This window comes from Alexandromys fortis, unplaced genomic scaffold (assembly GCF_014885135.2).
Source record: "Alexandromys fortis isolate MF-2015 unplaced genomic scaffold, M_Fortis_MF-2015_v1.1 scaffold_134, whole genome shotgun sequence".
Lineage (NCBI taxonomy): Eukaryota > Metazoa > Chordata > Mammalia > Rodentia > Cricetidae > Alexandromys > Alexandromys fortis.
Window position 1 is genome coordinate 1340629 of NW_026068007.1, and position 21796 is coordinate 1362424.

Below are 21796 nucleotides of genomic sequence, written 5' to 3' on the forward strand. Positions count from 1 at the left end.
TACATATTTCTTCTTCAGCACGCTCTGCCTTGTTCTTGTGCTTCATGGTTAGTCCTGGGTAGGGAGCGGTCTCTTTTCCATGTGCAGCACTGAGCAGGCCCACTGTGGTCCTGGGGAATTTACAGAACTTCCTTTTCAAACCTTCTTCTCAACCTCAGGAGAGAACGGATTTGTAAAGTGCTGTTTCAGTGACTGACTCAGAGGGAAGATGCCTTCCTAACTTTCCCTGTATTTACCTGGACTTCCTGGATGGTAACTCCTTATGGACTCCTGCCTTAGTCAGGGTTCTATTGCTGTGAAGAGACACCGTGACCATAGCAACTCTTTTAAAGGAAAGCCATTAGCCGGGGCTTGCTTACAGTTCTGAAGTGTAGTTCATTGTCGTCATGGTGGCACATAGGCAGACATGATGCTAGAAAAGTAGCTGAGAGATCCATATCTAGATCCATGAGAAGCAGGAAGAAAGAAGGTCACTGGACTTGGCTTGAGCTTTTGAAACCTCAAATCCCATTTCCAGCCACACTTCCTCTAACAAGGCCTACCTCCTAATCCTTTCAAAAAGTGCCACTCCCTGGTAATCAAATACTCAAATATTTGAGACAATGGTGGCCATTCTTATTCAAACTTCTGTAAGTAGCATTTGGCCTTACTGAGGGTGCAGATAACTTGGGACCCACAATGCTATCATTTTCATCATCCTCACCTGAGCTGAGGGCAGCAGGATTTACTATTATATTATAATTACCATTTTGATGACACCTCAAAAAGGATACTTACTAGCTCTTTATTCTGTCATAGATGGTCATTAAATTAAATCACAACAGGCAGAGGAAGAGTTTTTCATTAATGTATGCAAGAGCTGAATTGCTCTTTAGGGCAGGGGGCTAGAGATGGCAAATGGGAAACTGTAAAAAGATGAGCTTTTTTCTTCCTTCTATGTTGGTGCATGCTCAGGGCAAGTTCAGTGTGTGAGATCCTTGCTCTGTGACTCTAAAGTAAAATCATACTTGAAAAGAAATTGCTTATTAAAAAATGAAAAAAAATCAAGGGAGTGATTAATTTTTGAAGTGCTTATGTTCTCCCTTTCAGCAGGTTATTTTTAGGCTCTCAGGGTGCAGAGCAAGGTACTTGCAGAATTCCCTTAAACTCTAGTGTGCTGACGGATTACCTGGAGCTCATTAAGCCCCAGATTTTGATTTGGTGGGTCTGTGGTGGACCTGAGAGTCTATTCCTTACAGGCAGCTCTCGGGCACTGGTCCATGCAATAGCACACTGTGACACAGATCCTCTGGAAGCCCTTTGCAACCATGAGCTTTTTCATAATACTATGTATGTGCTAAATCACAGATTGATGAATAATTTTCTTCATTGCCGTCTATGTATCAAATGCCATAATATCTGATGACCTATGTCTCTAAACAGAAAATGTCTTCAATAATGTACCTATTCCAAAAATTATATTAAAGCTCTTTATCTAACACATTTTACATTCAATATTTTTTAAAAATATCGATTAGCTAATGCAAATAACTACTGCATGTGACCTTGTGGCTATTCAAGTTCCTGGGTGTAGAAACACCTTCTCTGGGGGAGGAGATCCTTCCCTGGTCAGGTGTGAACTGCTGTAGGGCAAGGTGAGGCATCAGCTTGTCACTGCTGTATTCCGACACTCAGAGCAGTGCCCTTCCCCTTGCACAAGCTTAGTAAGTGTTCATTAGGATTAGGTCAGGAGAGCTTTGTTTCCAATGTACTTTCTACTTTAGTGTAGGGTCTGATGATTTCAGAGCTTTCATGGTTTCACATTGGTTCTTCCTGCCTAACAGTGTAAATAAGAATCCAAGAAGATGCCACACTAACAAACCAGTTTTCAAAACCCAGAAACGTTGAAAGCATTTGAATTTTTACTGAATTATATATGTTATTTTTCTTTTAATTTTTTTCTTCATAAAAGTCTAATATAACAAAGAAAAAGTCCAATGAATTTCACATTTTATGGGTAGATTTCTTTTTAATATAATATTCAGCTTTAGTTTTGCATAATTATGGGAATGTTACAACATTTATTGTCAATTAAAACTCTTGGGCATTTTTTTCCCTTTTGTATGTGGGGGTGCTCTGTATTCTGCTTAGACTTGGTACCAGTGAGCAGTGAGGGGTGTATGGTAGGGAGAACTGGCTTTTACATTACCTCTTCCAACAGATGTCTCCATGGCTAGACAAGCTAATGAGCTCCTTCCAGTCTTCCTTTTCACCTATAGAGAGTTGGCCATGCCCCTTTTTGCATCTTTCCTATGAGGACTCAGATGCACCATAAAGCTGTAGCAAGCACAGTTTAGTTGCATCCCCTTCTAATATGGCTTAACTATAATTTTCTCATTTTCTTCAATAATTGCTTTCTGACCTCTGCATTTTCCAGAATGTTATAAGCAACTGCCCCCGCTCAAGAGTTTTTTTTTTTTTTTTTTTTTTTTTTTTTTTTTTTTTTTTTTTTNTTTTTTTTTTTTTTTTTTTTTTTTTTTTTTTTTTTTTTTTTTTTTTTTAAATGATGGATTTTATGTTGAAGGGGACACATTTTACAGTCTCTGGTTTGGAACCTTCTAGATTAGGTGACTTACAAGGGGTTATGTATAGCTGTTATGTGAGGCGAGTGTTTTGTTTTAGACTGCTTTTGCTCTCTACACCCCATGGAGCCTTCATCTCTTCATATGTTCTGCCCACTCTCTGATTTTCCTCCTAGCTTAGTCTCTGTGGGTTGACTTAAAGGGCAAGCCTCAGCTGCATGTCAATCAGCCTCCCAGTTCACCAGTTTATTCTATAAGCACACTTCCTACTGAACATCAGGAGGTGTCTTTGGCAACAGGTCTCAAAAATGAATTCAGCTGTGTAGATTTTAATAACATTTGACAACAGTAAATATTTGCAATAAGTTATGCATGCATTTTGTTTTAGTCCAATAACGCTATCTATGCTTCAGATTTAATGGGCACATCACCATTCTTGCTATTCTTTTAGTCCAGAAGGAGAAGAAAAGGTAAGAGAGAAGAGTGAGAGAGAGGAAGAGAAAAGCAATCTTACATGATCACATCTGTGACGAGGTGGAGAGGCCCAAGGAGAGGCAGGGTAGGAAGTCTCTTGGAATCAGTGGCATTATGACAGGGTTTTAGATGAGAACTAATCTTGCGGACACAGAGGCAAATGGAAATGAATTGCTCATGAGTAAAACCATGTGACTCCAAGCTTGGTAAAGTGCCAACAGGTGCACAGGAAATAGTGTGCTCTTTTTTGGAGTTAAGAGGTACTAGAAGGGAGCCATGGAAGAACTGGTTAAAAAGTGGACCCAGATGTCAAAATGCTCAGAGTCTTCATTCGAGTTGGCTTTCTATTTTCTATGTAGTCGATATTCTGCAAATTTCTGCCTAAAGCTGGTAAACAGAGACTAGCCCTTTCATTCCCCACTTGGGGTAGAAAATAACTCTTTTGCAAAGGAAGTGCCTTCTTTGCTTGCTTGGGAAATTGTTGTCAGCGATGCAGTCCACTTGCACTTCCAGTGTAGCATACATATTTGACCATGAAAAGGATCCGGGCCAGTGCATGGCAAGGTTTTACAGCTTGAGCTGCAGCCGCTGTGGACATGTGGCTCGCCTCTCCGTGAAGCAAAAGGCATATCACAAGCTGCCTTCTCAGCTGTGAAATGCCACTACTTAGGTCACATGCCTCAGATGAAAACGCTGCCAGGAGCAACGCCTTCTCCTTGGCGGAGAGGCGTGCCACCTGTCACCCAAAGCTGCCGTCCCCTCTGGCATCAGGCACAGATAGCTCTGCTCTACTCTGCGTGTGGGGAGGCCTGTGTTCTCTGTCTCTTGCAGTGTATTTCTCCATGGCATCGGACATGTATAGAATTTAGTCTGATGTCAATGGAATAGAGGTTATTCTCCATGTTATCAGGACACAAGCGTCTATCCACAATGGATGTAAAATCGCAGAAGGCACTTGGATGAAAACATTATTTTCCCCCTCATGTGAAAGACAGCATATGACAGGCTTAATTTTACCCAACCGCTAAGTGAGATGCCACCCTTGGTGACATGGTAAAGTCACCCCTTATGCCACTCTTTAATGGCATGTATCGTCTTAGTGAACACAGTCAGGACCAACCATTAGAGTCTTGGCTTCGTTCAATTTTATGACACATAAACAAGAGCTGTAATTCTTATCTTCACGGGCAGACAAAACATTCTATGTAGTGCACCTTAGTTTAGATTGTCCCCAGATCTTTGCAACATCTGACATGAAAAGAAGACCCCAAAGTGCTTTGCTAATATTTGGGGTTGGATGAATAACTAAGGGACGATTTGTGAAAATTAATCTAATAGGCATTTAGTCTTCCTGGGGCTTTGAAATCCTGTGGTTTACTATTTCTCTATGAAAGACCATTGAGTATGCTTTATCTTTAAGCAAAGTATATGTTTTTCTTGCTATAATAACCCCATGCAGGCACATGTGTGGTGCTAAAGAGCAAAAATCATTTCCTTTACATTTCTATGTGGTTCAGTGAAAAAAATAAAACCTGCATTAGAATATACTCTCTCCTAAAGTATTCCAACGGTGGTTCCCATTTTTGCCATCTGTTCCTCTTATGGGCTAACTACGGTCCACTATCCCTGATTGTGGCAGGAGGGAGGGAGCACTGGAGTTCGAATTCCTGTGCTTTGATTTAGGGTAAAAGGGCTTTGCAAAAATAATGACGATAACACGAGGTTGTCAGCATGGACTCTAATCCAACAAGCTAGATGTCCTTATTGACCTGGTGCACAAGAAAGAAAGCATATTCCTACGATGAAACTTCAGAAAATGCCAAAATCACCCACACATGATGAGAGGAGAGGGCTGAAACAGGTCCCTGCTGCCCTGGGGAGGATCAGTTCTGTTGATGTCTTGATTTCAGACATTTGGCCTTTGGAATTGTAATATGGCAAGTCCATTTCTGTTTTTACTCCTTACTGTATGGCATTTTGTTGTAGTAACCCTAGGACACTAATAAAAATCTGAAGTTACTATAAAATAAAGCTACTCTTAAGTAATCCTTTGTAGGAAAAAAAAAAACCCTAACCCCCCAAACACAACTAGTCTTAGAGGTGCGATTGACTCATCTACTTATGGACTCTGATTCATTTGCTTGTCCCCCTTTTCCACCAAAAGACCCTTCACTCACACAAGGTGCCTTCCCTTAGATATCTATTCCTGATATGGTTAACTGTAGGTGTTCATTTTTTCCCATGAATTAAAGAAAGCCCAATTAGCTCAGAAGGTATTGTTCCTAGGTCTGTTTATGAGGGTGCTTCCTAAAGAAACTGGAATTTGATCTACAGGCCAAGTAAGGAAGATTCATGCTCACCCAAGGTGGGTAAGCGCCGTCCTAACTGTTGAAGGTCCCAACAGCGCAGGAGAAAGATGAGTTTACTCTTGTTCTGCGGCAGGAGTGCCCTTCTCTTGCTCATCTTGAGACTTTGGGCTTCTACCAGCCCTTTAGTGTCTCAGTCTCATGCCTTTTGTCTTGGAGTGAGAATTATATTAGCAGCCTACCCAGTTCTGAGGCCTTTGGACTGAACATATTACCACTCCCCTGGTTCTTCAACTTGAGTTATAAGAAATTCTCTATCTACTATCTATCTATCTATCTATCTATCTATCTATCTATCTATCTATCTATCTATCATTTCTTTATCATCTATCTATTTATACCTCTATTATCATCCATTTATCTATTTTAGTTTTGGTTCTGTCTCTGCATATAATCTGGACAAATTATAGTTACTAAAACACACTGGTTAAAGCATCAGTGATTTAGCGTTTGCTAATCAAGCTCTCTAAGTTTCATGAACATTGCTTTATTAGAGGCTCCAAATAACCTTATGAAATAGATGCTAATATTAATTGGAAAAAAATGAAAGTGATTCCCTAAGTAAGTTGTATAACATAAAAGTAGCTTATGGAGAGTCCAAAGTTCACCAATTTCACACCACCGCTGAGGTGACTAACTATTATGTGGTCCCCTATAAAGGCATTCAACTACTTAGCAGGCAAAACTATTGTCAGCAATTTGAATGGGTACTTAAATGAGTATAAAAATGTAAACTAACACTACAAAATCGTACTACTGAAAGTCAAAAAATCAGGTCCTGGACCCACACTGCATCCAACAGACTCGTTCTTTGTGCCTAGAGGACCACACAACCCGGTCTATTATCATTTTAAGAAGGATAAACTGAAAGCACACCAGGTCTTCCTTTTTCATGTTCTTGAATGTGTATTTTCTAGAAAAGGCAGTTCCTATCTAGAGTTCATTCCAGATTGAACAGTCACAGAGGTTTGCAAAGGTACTTCATTCTTTTGGGGAAAAAAACCCTTAAATAAAGTAACTTGTGGCAAAGATGATTTAAAAGATGTCTTGTTTCAGTGTTCAGAAGAATCATATAATTTTAAAAAGGCAAATATATCTCTATGTCTAAGGGATATTTAGCAGTGAGGAGAGAGGAAAGATAGTTAATTCTCTCCCTGAAAATGTCTAGCACCTTAGTACTGGCAAGTTTGCAGTGTCTTTTAATTTCACAGTGCTCCTAACTGTCAGCTGCAGAATGTGCACAATGACAGCTGATTTTCCAGTGGACTGCTGGTTCACATGCAGACCGAGTCTCTTTGTTGCTCCTGTGCTCATTGGGGCATATGGCTGAGATCCCTGGCTGGTTGTAGGAGGAGCTGGGGGGCTGGGCTGATTTGATTGAACCCAATAATACCAAATATCTGGGAATCTATGATTCTGTTAGAGGAGAATCAGAATTATGGCTTCATAACAGAGCATCCTCGACTGTCCCTTCCTGGGAGGGATCTACCAATGACTTCAGTTCATCAGCAGAGGCAGCAGCCTTTTAGTGCTCTTATATTTGTAGTTATAGTTCATGCAGACACACCACAAAGCACATCAGTGGGTATAGAGAAGACTTAGTGGGTAGAGTGAGCTTTCTGGAGCCAATCAGACCTGAATTCCCATCCTATTCTGTCACCTTTGACTTTAGACAGACCATTCGGTGTTTCTTCACCAATTTCTTGGGTGTGTAAATTGGGAATTATAAAAGGACTTTTCTCTGGCTTGTTTTCAGAATGAGTCTCACATTGTGGCCCAGGTTAGCCTAGAACTCACTATGCAGACCAAGCTAATCTTGTACTTATGACTATCCTTCTGCCCCAATATCCTCAAATACTGGGATTATAAGAAAGAACCACCACATTGTATGGTTTTATGTTTCCAGTGTGATAAAAGAAGATGATGAGTGGTATGTATCAAATTGAATACACATAAGGAGGTAGGTGCCCAGGTGTGATATACTTTGCATTGGTAACATTCCCTTTATTCAGGCTCTCTAAAACGGACACAGAGGCTATTAGCAGGTGAAAAAGAAATTGAACATGAAAATAATCTCATGTGGAAGGTTTCTTATATAATATCCAAAGCATTTCTCTGCCTCTGTTCCAACAATTGTTCATTGAGGAAACTTATGGGTATGTTGTAAGTGACTGTCATCCAAGCCAAACAACTGTCATTTTGGGGTGTTCAGCTGTGCCTGATTGCAAAAGATCATCTCATTTGGGCCTCTTGACTGTTTGTACCCTCTCCTAGGATGTGGGAGGGCCACAAGACTCTCATCCGAGAATTCAGCCACTCTGTACCACCTGTGGTATGCAACTGCCTCTTAATTGCCTATGACCCCAAGGAGAGGCTAGAGAATTCAGGCTGGGAAGAGGAAAGGAGGGGGCTCCATGTATGTGATCATAAGAAAGCTTTTATTCACGCCGAGTAAAGGCTTTTTGATGCAGCCTGTTAGAAGAGAAGCACCCACACCCCTGCAAGTAACCCCTGATGTATGCTCTGTAAAGAAGTCTGATAAGCTCGTTGGTTCCCCAGAGTCAATTTTGGTGTACTCTTGTCTAAATTTGTCATTAGGACTATAGGAGAAAGGGTAGACATTGCTTGCATCTCCCTCTGGGGAGGAAGTTTAGCAACAGGGTGTCAGACATGCTCCTGTTAAAAGGTGATTGAAATTTGTCCTTGGAAAATGAAGCTCTTAAGACTATAAACTGTTGTGTCAGGAATACCTTTTAGGTGGCTCCTGAGGAGGAGGGCCAATACTACTGTCAGAAGAAGGACATAAAAGGTTTTTATTATCTCTTAATTTTCATTTGGTTTTAGCTATGAATTCATGTATAACATTTCCTGAAGGTTTGTGACCACTCTCCGTCATCAGTATTTCCTAAACGCGTTATATAATCTTGGTTTCTTACAGCATTGACTTCTGCTCTGCATGAAATTGCCATCTGAAGTGTTTTAATGAAGGTAGGGTAGCTGTGAGAATATCAGCTAGATCACCAGACGAACAGTAGACATTTGCAGTCCTAGTTGTAACTTTCTTTGAGTATAGCATATGCCTTGCTTATCACATGGCTTTTAAAGCATCTATTACAATTGCAGACTTCAAATACAAACTACAAATGTTAATTGAAATTAACTGGAATAAAATAACATGGGAAGTGTTTCACAGATTCATAAGGCTGTGTGAGGAAGATACTGAAGCTTTAAGGAAAAAATTAGATATTTGGGGATAATTTTTTGTACCTAAGCTTTCACCAATATATGTATACTGCTTCCCAAGTCTCTTTGGGCCATAAATTCAGCTTCATGTTAGTTTATATTATAAGTTCTCATTTTTTGCTTAGGTGTGCTTTTGATTGTAGACTAGAACCTTCTCAGGGACTTAAAAAAATCTAAATATTTTCAGCCCCAGTGACTGGGACTTTGATAGAACCTGGAAAACCATCTCTGCTCAGTTGACTACAAAGAAAAGATGGTCTAGATAGGCTCTGTTGCTGTGATAAACACCATGATCAAAAGCAATCCAGGGAGGAAAGGATTCATTTGACTTACAGGTTCCAATCCATTAACTAGGGCAGGCATGACAGGAACTCAAAGCAGGAACCTGGTGCAATCAGGAACTGAAGCAGGGACCATGGAGAGACACTAATTATGGGCTCGCTCCCTATGCCTTGTGCAGGTTGTTGTGTTATACAACCCAGCACTACTTGCCTAGGGTAGCACCACCCATGGTGCACTAGGCCACTCTTCTCCAATCATTAATTTAAAAAAATTCCCTACAGACATGCCCACATGCCAGCCTGAAGGAAGCAGTTTCTTAGTTGACGTTCTCTGATTCCCATGATGTTGGTGACTCTAATGTATATAAAGTTGACAAAACCTAAGCAGCACAGAAGTTCTGGGTAGGTGAGTAAGGGAAGAGACAGATGGACCCGAGCTTTCGCTATAAAAAATATATTGTACTGACCTCCCCTGATGCCAAACTTCACGAGGCCTTGGTTCTGACTGTTTACCTTAGCTGGCGTCTATTTCCATCTTGTCCTTTTGTGACGGGATGCTTCTTTTCATTCAGAATCTATGCCAAGTGCAGACATTTTCTTTTTAAAATTTTAAAAGCTATTCATGCATGTATTTAATATATTTGGATCCAATTTAGCCTTATTACCTCCCTTCTAGTTCTTCTTCTACCCCCACTCTTCCCTCCTCCCAACTTCATTCTCTCAATTTCCGCTCAGTTCTACATATCTGGACATCAGTGTGGGACCATCTACAGGAGCATCAGTAGCTTCCTAGGTCTCATATCTCTGGAGAAAAAAAAAGACTCTCCCTCTCTCAGCAGCCATCAATGTCAGTCATTCCTCAGATGAGGATTGAGCTGCATCAGGCCCGTCCCCATCCATGCTGAAAGTTGAGCTGACTTGACCTTTGCAAGTCTTGTGTTTACAGCCTATCTATTGTGAGTTCGTGTGTGTAGCTACAGGTCCAACGAATACTATGGCCATCCTCTTCATCTGGCTTTTACAATTTTCCCACCACCTCTTGCATGTTGATCTCTAATCCCCAAGGAGAAAGGATATGATACAGATGTCCCATTATCAAGCTAAGCACTTCACAGTCTCTTAATATCTTCATGTTCACAAACTGTTGGCCACAATTTACTTCAAAAGGACTTCTTTGTTGACAGCTGAAAGCTGCACCCATCTATAGGAATAAAGATGATAAGAGCTCAGGGGAACAGTTCATTATTATTTAGGTAACTAATGGTACTAAGTTCTCCCTAGGACAGAACATCTATGCCCTAGCCAGCCATGAATTCTGAGTCCGGTTAATGGGATTCATACCATGGAATGAGTTTTAGTTCCAAGCAGATAGTGGATGGCTACTCCCTTAATATTCATGCCCCTTGTGCTTGCACCAGTAGTCATATTGTGCCAGCAGGACAGTCCTTCTCGTAGTTCACAGGGTTCACTGCTGGGTAAGACTGATAGTGACTTTTCTTCCCTGGCAATATACAGAGAATTAGGAAAGCTACTGAGTGGGAAGGAAGTTTCCAGGTTGGTAACAACTTGATTTCCACATGCCCGAGGACTCAGATAGGTAGTGTCTTTATCAATAAGGTCTTACTATAGAACTCTAGGTGGTGATCAAGAGCAGTGTCAATAGCCTTATAATGTTTGGGGGGCAGGGGCTAATCTAGGGGAGTCATTGATCAACAACCTGAAAAGAGGTCACCCATACTTGGGACTGGGCTTTTTTTTTTTTTTTTTTTTTTGATAGTCAATGAAATCTAGGGAAAGAATTGCCCCTTGTTGTACGGTAATGTTTATAGAAGTAGTAGGTTTCCATATTGCATTTTCAAAAGCCTTTAGTCTTAATATCTCTCTTCACTCTCCTCCCCTACCCTGTCCAAACACTTTTTCCTTAAGACGGTCCTCCTTATCAAGCTATCATCTTTGCCCTTGCACTTACAACCCTATCTTATCTTTTTATTTACTTTATGTTATTTGCTCTAACCAAGAGGATATTATTTCTGCAGTACTTCACATACTTGGTTTTTTTTTTTTGTCTCATCAACTGGACTCTTAAATATTTCTAGAGCCCAAATCAGCCCCTGAGAGCCCCCAAAGCTGTAACAAGCATATTTTTGAAAGATTAAGTCAGAGGTTCCAGGGGTTTATAGATGGCTCAATCAGTAAAGTTCTGGCCATACAACCCTGAAGTCCTGAGTTTGGATCCCTAATACCTACAGAAAAAGCTGCACATAATGGCCATATCTATAATCCTTGTTGTGAGGAAGCGCAGGGAAGAGAATCCTTAGAGTTCATTAGCTTGCTCGCCTTGCTGAATCGGTGAGCTCCAGGTTCAGTAAGAGACCCTGTCTCAAACAATAAGATGGAAAGCAATTGAGAAAAACACTTGTCATTGACCTCCATCTTCTACATGTCTGTGTATATAACACACATGAATGCTTATGTGCATAAACTTGTATACACACATACATACACATACTATACCTCAACCCATATACAGCACAGTCACTAGCTGGGTTTTTATGTTTATAGCAGGGATGGCAAATATGTGCTTGAGCCTGGATGACTGACTTGTACTCTATTTTCTTCTGGGTTCATTAGTGAAGTCCTGTCAACTCAGTTTTTAATTATAGGCTGCAAGATGAAGCTTTACCCTTATTCCTAGGTTACAAAGTAAATTTTCATACATAGCATTTTAGTTGAGACAACTGAGACCAAAATGGGTTAAGCAAATTTAGTTTTCCCCACTCATTCTTTTATTAACTAACTAAAAAAAACATTGATAATTTGAACTACAAGAAGCAAGAATCAGGTATGCATAATGTTCCCATATCTAGGATCTCCTGCTATGCGTGGTCACATATGCTTTTTCAGCGTAGATTTGTTGAACTTAATTCAGTGGGACATTTAAAGGACACTCATTACTTCCTATAAGGTGATAAATGACAAAGGTAGGTGGAACAAACACACTGTGGGTGGCAGTGTGAAGTTAGAGACTAAGGGGATTCCTAACCATCCATTCTAATAACTTTGTCTTATAGATGAAGACATTAAAACCCAGACAGAATAATAGTTAACCTTTCATAAACCATAGAATGAGTAAAGGATGGCTTGAGTCTATTAACAGCTCAAGGTCATGCAGTTACATATTGTGTAGTGGGTATCAGAGGGGAGTCTCAGGCCCTTTCAACTGCCAGTGAGTTTCACATACATGCAATTAGAAACATCTGGGAGGGGTATTGGCTAACACAGTGAGAGTGGTATCCAGAAACTGTTGTTTTTATCCCTTGTCCCCTTTTCTTCTTTGGGGAACTGTTGTATACCTAACATTATTAATACACGAGGTTGCCTCACTTTTAACTGGGAAGATGGGAAGGTTTCATGTAATATATGGAGAGTACGTTTTATAGGATTTTCAGAATAAAAAAGGCTTTACTTTTTGCTTAGCTTCACTGCCTCAGTCTACGAGTTAAATCTCAATAAACCAAAGATGTATTTCTGACATTTAATTAAATCCAACAGTTATTGAGAGTGAGGGATAAAAAATGAGTAGGACATACTTCTTAATATAGACTCTTTAAATCCTCCTTAAATTGAGGAAGAAGTTACAGAATTCTGATAGTTCCATGAATTTGAGGTAATCATGACTTGTCAGGCTGCTGGTAACTTGTCTTGTACCTTGTAAGGTTCTTTGGGATGCTCAATTTGTTCTGATTACCTGTTAAATGAAAGCATTGGTTTTTTCCTACTCTAACGGCTGTAGGATTTCTACCAAGCAATAAGTACTCCAGTATTCTTTTCTCTTTACATTCTGTGGATGACTGGGGATGAGATGTGAAGGAAACATTATATTTTATCCCTCTCATATTTTCAGATTGAGCAGGGATGGAGCAGAGCTAATTATATAACAGGTACAATAATTATATAACAGATTTAATCTTTCTGTGGTGTTAGCAAGATCTTTCCATAGTAAGCTCTTTGTCTCTACTAATTTTTTTCTAATTTCGCTGTATAACCTTACATCTTCTCCCATGGCATCTGTCCGTTGTAGACTCTTTTATCCAGGTCCATTTTAACATGTGCTTCAAACAGAATGTTGAATCTGACCTGTTTTGTGTTGGGAGAAATAAAATTCCATTTCTCACAGTATTAAGTAGATGAAAGTTGGGGACAGACTTAAAGAGGTACCAGGCAGTTCCTTGTACACAGAGGTACAACATAGAGATGATTAGTGTGTGATGGGCCTGCATCCTGACATATCCTGGATGTACCATAGAGCCATGTATCAATACACTCAAGGTAAACTGTAAATACCCTACATGAACTGAAAATGATTTCATACACTCCACCAAGCAACACAGGTTAGCAGCATGGTTCTCTGTAGAGAATTGGTTGCTCCTTGCCCTGAACTATGGCTGACTGGAGTGATATCTTTCTCATGCTGTACAAAATTTCATTGTACTCTGTACTTCTCAAGAAAGAAACTTTCAAAATTCGGAGGATGTAAAAGAAAAAAATTGAACTGTCTTTAAGTTGGGGTGACCTGCCAGATCTTCCTTGTTTCAAGAAAAAGGTAGGGCAAAATCAACTCCCCAAAGGGTAGGCTTGTGTATTTCTCTAAGGACTCATGGAGGTTAGGGAGTTTGAACAGTGGACTGTCTAGATCAGCATTAGTGTGGCCACAGCAGAGGTGTGTGGGTGGGTGTGGACGGGTGACAGTAGTGACAGAGAGGGCCTGAAGAAAGCCAAGCGAGACTGGGAATCAAAAAGAACATATTTGTCTTGGGTCTGGTAGGAATGTGCCTGTTTTGTGCATGTTGTATATCTGGGGACTAGTCAGGGCCGTAACACAGATTTTAGTTACTGTGCCACAGCTGGGACAAACACGTGACAAAAGCAACCTAAGGGGAGTTTGTTTTGTCTCCCCATGCTAGAGTGCCTTATCACGGGGAGGGCAAGTCATGGTGAACGTTAGAGAAAGCTGGTCGCATATGTCAGCAGCTGGAAAGCAAAAAACAAAGAATGTTCATGCTTAGCCTGTGTTCACCATTAAAATGGGTCTCCCCACTCCAGCTAGTTCGTCCAATCTGGAAACTAACTCACAGGCATGGCTGCCATCTTAGACACTGTCAGTTCACAGGCAGTAGAAAATATCACAGTACGTACCAGCTATTTTTTAAAAAGCTTTAAATAAGCACATATGCACAACAGCTTGGAAAATAAAGTCAAATCTTTTAAGAAGTTGAAGTTTGATTAATAGGACCAGTGGTATTTAGTATGACTTTACCAATGCTAGCAATGTATCTGGAAAATAATTGGCACACAAGGAAGTTTTAGAGTTTGGTCCCTAGAATGGATGCTGGGATGGCTTAGCAGCTAAAGTGTTGTAAAAATATTGATAACAAATAATAAAATAAAAACACTCAATCTTAAAAAAATAATCAAGTCACTTGCTCTAAAATGAATGTAAAATTGTTATTCTTAGTTCCCAATTGGTTAACTTGATTATGTTTTTCAGTTTTAGAATGAGAATTGGGTATAAATCTAATGACTCTATCCCTGAGTGGTGTATTCATGGGTCCATGGGAACAGGATTTAAAGGCCTGGGAGTGTGTTCACTTTCTGACAGATTCTGGGTGGTCTGTAATAATTCCCTTCAGCAGCTGTAAAGATGGTTAATCTTTGGTTTTGCATTCGTAAATAAGATGAAATAGAAGTGATCATCCACAAAAAGAGAATGCAATTGTGATGAAATATCTTTGGGAAGTGGAAAGTGGGCTGCCAGGGGTACTAGGAATGCCAATTCACCACATTTAGTGAGTGTTAACAGCTTGTATTCATACACATCAGTTCATCAGATAAAAAGATAAAATAATTGGATTTAGTCTATCATTACAGTGATTTGAAGAGAAGCAGTTAGATTCCACAGTCAGAGAGAAAACTCTCTAATTGGTTTTAACATACTCGATATTTACAACAATTCAGTTTTACTAAAATACATACAGGAACGCTATCATATTGCATCAGTTCAGAGCTCCCATTTTTCATGTTCATGGCATAATAGAGAGTCACTGTGTTTGGGACGTAGCATCTTTCTATACGATTAATTACACTTCATATTTGTTTTTTTTTAACATCCATCTTGCACTGGACAAACTGTGAGGTAGGGACCACACAGTTCATATCACAGGGGTCAAGCATGAAAGGCTGGCCAAAGAACTCAAGTCAGCAAGAGCCAGCACCATCTGCAGTCCACAGTGGCTATGAGAGAAAGCCTGTCTACTGCTGCCAAATCTCTTATTTCAAGAAAACATAGGAAAGACTTAAACGTGAAATGTCTCTATCTTTACATTTCAGCAAACAATTCACATTTTATTTATTAGCTATTTTGAGATAGAATGTTGCTATTTGGCCCAGGATAGCCTGGGACTTGTTATGTAGCCCAGGTTGGCCCTGACCATCCTCTCACCCTCACCTTCCTGAGTTCTGGGATTAGATGCATGCATTACAGTACCTGGATATCTACGAGTGAGGAAAGCCTAGCTTCTCTGTTTATAGATTGACACCAATCATGTGTCTACAGACAGCCCTTACAACTGGTAACCCTGGGCTCCAACTAAACCAGAAGTGATTGTGGGCTTGTGGTGAGTTGCTTTTTTATTCATGGTTTCTCATTTTTTCTTTTAAAATTGGGGATATGAGCCAAATAACACATCATTTGATTTCTTTTCAACTTCCACAATATCTGTGATTTGTATGAAAAACGGTAACATCTTCGGTTAATTAGCTTTCTTGTTTTCACTATGAACTACGCGATTCCCCCCACCCCCACCCCCAACATTCGAAATCTGCCTAGTGTTGGCCTCTCTGAGCGTGTTTATGAACATTTGTTGAAACTGACCAGAGAAAAAATCCTGGCAACCCGTCTCTGGTCTAAGTAAATTGTCGGTGGAGTTGCAGTACTTGGCTGTCTCCTGCTGTAGTAAACGCTAATAAAGCCCTCGCGGAGGAACTGCGAACAGATGCAGCTCCGAAAACACAGTGTCCTTGTCGCATTCGCTCGTCTGTCTCTCCTACTGAGGCAACACTTGCTTGTGATAGCTAAGTAAACAGTCTCCTCTTTGTCAAAAACACTTCAGGGTTCGTAAGTGCGGTGGAAACTCACTGCACCTAGAGACTTGAATGCATAGTCCTGAGCCATGAAGGAGCATGTGTGTTGACATGGAATGACACAGTGCCACACAATTCCTTGGAGTCAGACATAAATTAGTATATAGTGGGCTGGGGGAGACAGCTTGTTGAATAAAATGGTTGTCCCGCAAGCGTGAAGACCAGAATTCAGATTCCAGGATCCACATACAAGTCAGGCAGGTGCGGGGTGGCTACTCTGTAATTCTAGTACATGGGAGACAGAGACGGGGAATCCTTGAGGGTGGGCTAGTTAGACTAGCCAAATCAGGCAGCTCTGGGTTCAGCCAGAGAACCTGCCTCAGTAAAGAAAATGTAGAGAGATCAAGTAAGACACCCAGCATCAACTTTGGGCTTCCAAAGGCATGTGCACACACATGTGTGTGTACACCCTCACAAACTTGCAAACATGCGTATGAGCATGCACACATACCCAAACACAAGAAAGAATGGCATATTGTTTTTGCAGTCACTCTTTGAACTTTAGTTGAATTAAATACTATTTATCTATCCATACCACATCTTATGTGGGAAATTAGAAACTATGTCTACTATATCGGGACAACAAAGATGCCACCTAAGTGCCTCCATCTTTACTGGTAAGTAGCAAAGAAATCTTGAAAAACACCTATCTTTCTGAATTTCCATTTCCTCATTTACGAACAAAATATGCCTTGAGCTATTATGAGGAAGACAAGAAAGCTCTTTGCAAACTCAAAGCTGTGCACGCAGGCTGGCACGCTTCTGGGCAGCCTGGTGGACTCTGAGGCCATAGTTCCTAGGGACACATAACTGACCTTCTTTTCCTTTTCTACTCTTTCTTCTTCTGTCTATTGTTTATACCCCAGCAGCTTAATTTGCTATTGTCACCAGGCATGTGGAATTATATTCAGTGTCTCAGAATGAGGGCTGTGCTCATTCCCTCAAGAACCTTAACAGATTCCTTTGAATTATTTTTATATGTAAAGAGTTATATCATCTAATCCCCCTCCTTCCCTCTTCTTAGCTTCCCTTCTCAGAGTTTCTTAATCTATGTGTGTTAAGATTGAGGACCCCAGTAATGATCCTGCCATGAGCAGAGTCACATAGATTCTGCATATCAGTAGTAGACAGTATGCCCAAGAGAATGACCCCAGCATCCAAACTCTAACGCTAGTCACTTCAGATTAATTTTCTACATTTTTATTTGCTTAGTTACAAAAGCTATTTCTGCTCGCCAGTCTCTGTCTTTATCCTACCTAATGGTAACAATTTTAGGTTACTGTATCTTACAACATTAGTAGCTTGCTTCAGGAAGCAGGTTCAGCACCTTCAACTATACAGTGTCGTTCTTGCGTCTTCTTGTGTTCATTACTAAACAAGTTTTCATTTCTTCACAGAAGAGGGACTTTGGAATCCTAGTGTCTGTGACCTCATGAGTCAGTGTTCCTTAAAAAGCTCAGTGTAGACAATGGTACTGTGTCAAAGTTTGTCAAAACTCCAGTCTTCTTTCTTTCGAAGGAAAGTTTACTTTTTGCTTTGTCTGGGTTTTTGTAATATTCTTTATCACTGTGATGAAAAATCCCAAGTATGTGTCCAGCTTGTCAGAATTTTATTTTCATTTTTTTTCATTTTGCTGTGACCTGCACACATTCCCCAGTTTCAAGCTTTCTGGTTCTGGTGTCTGTTTCTCTCTTCATGATCATTTCGGTGAACTCTTGCTCCTTCATTGGTGGCAGAGGCAGTAAGCCCATAGTTTGCTTTTTCTTTTCAAAGTCTTGTGTTTTCTTTTTTTTTCTCTTTTTCTTTTTCTAAATTTAGTTTTATCTCTGCACTGCCACTTAACTTTTCAACAATGGCTTTCCGCCTTCCCTTCTAAAGTGTGATGATTGCCTGGGTTACTACATTATTTTTTATTTGGTTTGAGTCTGGTGCTGCATACTTCAGTCTAGTCTCATTTTAGAAATCGGATCCATTTACAGATCTCCTGTGAAAACATCAATTATTTGGAATACAAAGTGACGTTTTCTGGAATTGCCTTACATTTCTTCACAAAATATCTTTCAGGCCCTCTCATTTCACCGTGGTTAATAGAGAGTCATTCCTTTCCTTGTGTTGGAAATATTTTTCATGGACCCATGGTGATTCTTGCTTCCTTGGCTCAGTTTGAGTATTCCTGAGTTTACCCAGGTCAGATACCCCATGGCAATCATTAGCTGTCCTCTTTCTTTAGAAATATCACTGTCTATCCGTGTGCAGATCGGAAGTGGGAAGGGCAGCTGATTTCAGGCAACTTGTAGTAATATGAGCAGTGGGTTGCTTCCCACCACCTCGCTAGCTTTACCCGAAATAATTACATGGAAACTGTATTCTTTTAAACACTGCCTGGCCCATTAGTTTCAGCCTCTTATTGGCTAATTCTCACATCTTGCTTTAACCCATATTTAGTAATCTGTGTAGCACCACGAGGTGTGGCTTACCAAGAAAGATCTTAACCTGTGTCTGTCTGAGTGGGACAATCATGTCGACTGCCTGACTCGGCTTCTTCCTCCCAGCATTCTGTTCTGTTTACTCTGCCTACCTAAATTTCTGTCCGATTAAAGGGCCAAGGCAGTTTCTTTATTTAACCAATGAAATCAACACAAAACAGAAGACTCTCCCACATCAGCAGCTGACTTAGCTTGCAGGAGAATTTCATGGGTGAAGAGGAGCTATTGAAATCAGCACATGGTTTTGGTCACCAGCTCCAGGCTGCTGAATTAGGCCTGTCACTTGTTCCTAGAAGTACTGATTGGATTCCAGAAGATTATTTTGTCAGTGTTAATTGGTTTTCAGACTCACTATCTTATCAATTTAGATAATTCCATAAACATTTTAGTAATAGTTTGGGAAAGGACCCTTTCTCTGATTTCATTTTCTCTATTAAGTAACTCTATACTCAATGGTTTAAAAAAATCATCAGATTTATCTTGCTTGGTTTTTTATCTTATAATTATTTAGCTTATTGAGCTCTACACATGGGATGAGGCTGTTTTGCTTTCTGAAGTTTTATCATTATCTGGTCCTTAAAAGCACAAGCCATTCTAGGCTGTGAGATACTTTTTCGCACCTGTCAACACTGTGGATCCTTATTGAACCTCTTCTGTTCTGTACCAAGGTCAAGGACAGTCCCACATACCACAGTGGAATCTCTGCCAACACTGCTTTAATGGGGTTGGAGTTAATAATATTTAAATGTATTTCACATTCAAGTACAGTCAACCTATTCTCCATGCCAATTAAGAGGTGTGATGTCATGGAATACAAAATAATTCAGAAACTATTTATGCATTATTTTTTATTCATATGCATTACAATTTTTCCTTGCTTCATATTTGCATAATTACAATTTCACCTAAATTTATATGCAAATTAGCTTAGATCTCTGAAAACATACTAATTGCCTAGACTAACATGCTGATTCACAACCCTTTCTCCCACAACAAGAAGGGCAAAAATAAATAGGATAACCTAGGATACAAAATTTAAAGTGGACAATTCTCGAAAAAATTATCTGTAACTAGTTGAAAACTGGCAAGTCTTCCCCAAGAATTCTTCTTTCTTAAGAGTTTCTTGAGAGATGTATGTATATAAAATGTGTCTGAATACATGCATACACCACACATACACAAACACAAACACAACACACACACATTTCTATATATTGAAGATGGAACAACATAGAGCTCTTATGTCTCATTTTCTTAATGTTATATTGAATGGTGAGTTGACACATGGCTGTCATCCTAAATTGTTGTCTGTTTAGATGGTTGTTTTAGTCCAATTCAAAACTTTTTGATAAGTGAACATGTTAAAGTCATTGGAGAGTTAAGACTAACTCCTGCAATTTCATGCTAATATCTACCCACAATTTCTCCATTTTCAGAAAATATTAACATATATTTGCAATTAAATGTTATTTTTATTAAAATGAGATACTTTTTCACACCTGTCAACACTGTGGATCCTTATTGAACCTCTTCTGTTCTGTACCAAGGTCAAGGACAGTCCTTGACCTGAGATACTTTTCCCAGTTCTCAATATATAACATCTGCTCTACTTCTTTCACAAGTTTTTCACTCACCAAAAAGAGCATAATATTTGTAATTTGTAAATCCTTTCTTTCTCATAGATGATGAGCCTGAAAATCATGGAATTTTGTTTCGCAGCTCTCCCATTTAATAAATGTCAATATCTAAGTATTATGAGCCAGTTTACACAGTTTTATCTCATGGAAGAATTTTGCTAATGTCACTAAATACATTTAAGACCCTAAAGTTTTGATCATGATTTAGGCTTTCCTTTTTTGAGATTTATTTATTTATTTTGGGTTTATGAGTGCTCTATCTGCATATATGCCTGCATGCCAGAAGAGGGCATTAAATCCAACCATAGATGCCTGTGAGCCACCATGTGGTTGCTGGGAATTAAATTCAGGATCTCTGGAAGAAGAGCTGGTGCTCTTAATCGCTGAACCATCTCTCCAGTGCAGATTTATATTTTCTTTAATTTTTTTAAAATTAAAACTGGTTTAATATTGCCAAAGAGTCCTCAAGCAGTTTTTAAGTCCATGACATCTAGGAGGAACATCTTTCAGTTCTGAACTGTTCCTTGATCTCTGAATAACTTTTTTAAGTACCAGAGAGAGCCCTTTAAACAAGATCTCTGTAACAAATAGATTCCAAATTTTCTTTGATATTGGGATCTGTTAGATTTTAGACTTTGCTTAGAGAAAAGGTGGAACAGTCCTGGCTTGGGTTCAGTAAATCATTTGTGAACCGTGTTTGTATCTGTATCCTGGAAAAACTGGATCAGGTATGTCGAGTGTTCAAGAGTACAGTGCCTACGGCCTTGATCCCATGGATTCACATCTTGTTTATCAACTTTTTAGCCAGTGTGTGTGTGCGTCTATGTCTTTATCTGTAAAATGTAGGTAAAAATCATACTTGTCTTTTATGCTAATTAAATGAAATCAAATGAGATTGTGCTGAGTACACAATGCATTTTTTTTCTCCAGGTTGTTCCTACTATTACGATGTGGTACAAGTTAATGTAGCTAAATGATGATCTGGCCAAAGAAGGTATTTATTGACTCACTCTTGGGCTTGGCATGTCTAGTACAGTGATCAAAGGAACAGACAGAGCCCCACCACTCCTCATCCACACAGAATAAAATTTCCATGATAAAGAATGGAATCTTCTAGGTAGGGTAGATAGACTGTTGGGTAAGTAAGATCAACAGATAATTTCTTTTTTTTTTTTTTTTTTTTCTGATAATGTCTTTTTTTTTTCTTTCTTTCTTTCTTTATTTATTTATTAAATATTTCAGTCTCTTCCCCACCTCCGCCTCCCCTTTCCCTCCCCCTCCCCCAATACGTCCCCCCTCCCTCTTCAGCCCAAAGAGCAATCAGGGCTCTCCGTCCCGTGGGAAGTCCGAGGAAAACCCTCCTCCATCCAGGTCTCGTAAGGTGAGCATCCAAACTGCCTAGGCTCCCACAAAGCCACTACATGCAGTAGGATCAAAGACCCATTGCCACTGTTCTTGATGTCTTAGTAGTCCTCATTGTCCGCTATGTTCAGTGAGACCGGTTTTAACCCAGGCTTTTTCAGACCCAGGTCAGCTGGCCTTGGTGAG

General features: G+C 39.8%; 1 protein-coding gene across 2 annotated transcripts in view; it reads left to right on the top strand.

Moving 5' to 3' along the window:
* Grm1 (glutamate metabotropic receptor 1) overlaps positions 1-21796 on the top strand; it is a 365609-nt gene that overhangs the window by 11834 nt on the left and 331979 nt on the right. The window lies entirely within an intron of this gene.